Here is a 2,297-nt window from a genome sequence, read left to right on the forward strand (position 1 = left end):
TGGCAGAGCTGCATGCGTCTCACCCAGACGATTGTTGAAACTTCTTCCCAAACTTCTGCCCCTTTACATTAAACTCACTGTAGATCGAAGTAGCTACTGTAAGTCATTAAGTAGGGAATAGACTCACGTCAGAGGGTACAACTTCCATGTTAATTTTTATTACCTACTTTCTTTCTATGTGAATGGTGTTTGCTATAATGGTTTAATAAAAAAAGATTGGACACAGCTTGGCACACTGTGGTGACTAATTTCAATTTAGGCTTAGATTAATTCTATGGACACTTTGGCATGACAAGCTCTGATCTAGTCTGTCAAATGCAAAGAATAAACATCCAGATGACACAGTTTTAGCATCAGTGCAGTTTCCTCATGCTGTGGGGTAGCTGAGGAGGAGCAAGTCAAAGGGGCATCACAGAAACCTGGAGACTTCACCCAAATCTGTGCTGATCCCAGCAGTGCCCTGGGGGGGCCCCTCAGGCTTGGGGGGTGCCATGGGCGGAGGCCTTCCCCTCATGGCTGCCCTGTCACCGCCCTCCCCTCATGGCTCTTCCCTCTGAGCTCCCCTCTAACGTCTCCCCCCTCACGGCCTTCCCCTCATATCTTACCCCGTCACGGCCCTCTCCTCATACCTCCCCCTCACGGCTCCCCTGTCACAGCCTTCCTGTCATGGCTCCCCCCTCACGGCTCCCTCACAGGCCGCGGGCAGCAGCCCCCTCGTTTCCCCAGGCGTGGCTCTGCCGGGAGGCAAGGTGCCATGCTGTCGGTCCTCCCCGGCGCCGAGGGAAGGCTTCCAGCCCGTTCCCCAGCAGCTTTTTCCTCATGGCCTTGGGGTCAAGTAGAAGTGGGAGGACAGACCGGCAGCCATGTCCTGCCAGACTGAGGAGCTGAACAACCTGCTGGGCGTCTCTGTCCGCTTCCACTCCACTCTGAGTGGAAAGTTTTTCTGCAACTCTCTTTAAATCTTGATTTGTTGCATTAAACAGCGAACTTCCCTGAGGTTATAACCTGGAGTATTTCCCCTCAGCTGGATCTTTGTGTTTAAACGCAGATGATCTGCTTTGTTGTACCTTCCGTGCTTTTCACACGCCGTGCAGCACATCCGCGGACAGTAAGGTAGGTGCCGCCTTTATTTAAAGAATTACTTTAATTTTGCACAGGCTAGACCTGATTAAGAGGTGAAATTGGTATTGAAGGTGTCTGTGCACTGTGAAGAATTTCACCTTTGCCTTTTGTGTCCCAAACATTTCATGGATAAAACCTGCCGATGTCCACCAAGCTCCCAGAGAGACTGCAGAGCAGGACACGTGCAAGGCAGCAGCAAATCCTTTGGGCTTAAGGGGGAGATTTCCTTAAAAAAAAAAAATAAAAAAGATACTGCTGGTGGTGTTACTTGCAGCCAAGACCCTGCCTCCTCTCTCAGCTGGTCGCTGTTTATCTGTGGGCCCTGGCACAGGTAACTCAGCAGAGCCCCTTTTCCCCTGAGAAGGACTCTTGCCATGCTTTGAAGGTAAAAAACAAGACCAAAAAAAAAAAAAAAAACCCCACCAAAAACCAACCACCATTGTGGAAAAAGGTTCTCACTCCGGTAACTCCAGAACTGTCCTTGCATGAGGTTTAACAAGCCCTCCTTAATTAATCTGTGATGAAAAGTTGGCAGGAGGTTGTTTAATAATTAGAAAAACGATGGAGAGGGACAAGTGGAGCAAAATGTTGTTATCCTTTTCTTTTTACACGCTACAAGTGACTGAATATTGCAAATTTGCTAGACTGGGTAACAGGAGGGGGGCTGGAGGCTGTATTTCAGGCCCGGCTTCAGCTATGTTGGTGGCGATTTAGCAAAGCACAGAAACCTCTTGTGTCCCACAGACTTGCAGCACAGATGCAGCAGGGAATCAAAGTTATCTACAAGAAACTTGGGATTTTGCTAACAGCTTCATATCCAGGATGTCTTCAGGTTCAGTTATTTGTGATGCTTCCCAGCGTGACAGTAAGTGCTCAAGACCAGGGATCTCTTTTTCTGTCTTTTAAGATTGACCTCATTGGAAAAATATGCATTGGAGGTAAAAGTGTATCCCTGGGACAAAGTTGTTCCCCATTTGTGACAGTGAGGTCTCTGCTCTCCTGCATGAATTGCAGGAATCCTCTCCCTGTCCCCAGCCTTGCTGCCATGCTGGAACAGTTACTGGCTGCTGCTGCAGGACAGGAGATACTTGTAGATGAGAGGAATGGATATAAAGCTGCCAGAAGAAATTTTTGTCATCTTCTTCATCCTTGCGGATCTATTAAGTCCAGTCATG

Source organism: Phaethon lepturus, unplaced genomic scaffold (assembly GCF_000687285.1).
Source record: "Phaethon lepturus isolate BGI_N335 unplaced genomic scaffold, ASM68728v1 scaffold18304, whole genome shotgun sequence".
Classification (NCBI taxonomy): Eukaryota; Metazoa; Chordata; class Aves; order Phaethontiformes; family Phaethontidae; genus Phaethon; species Phaethon lepturus.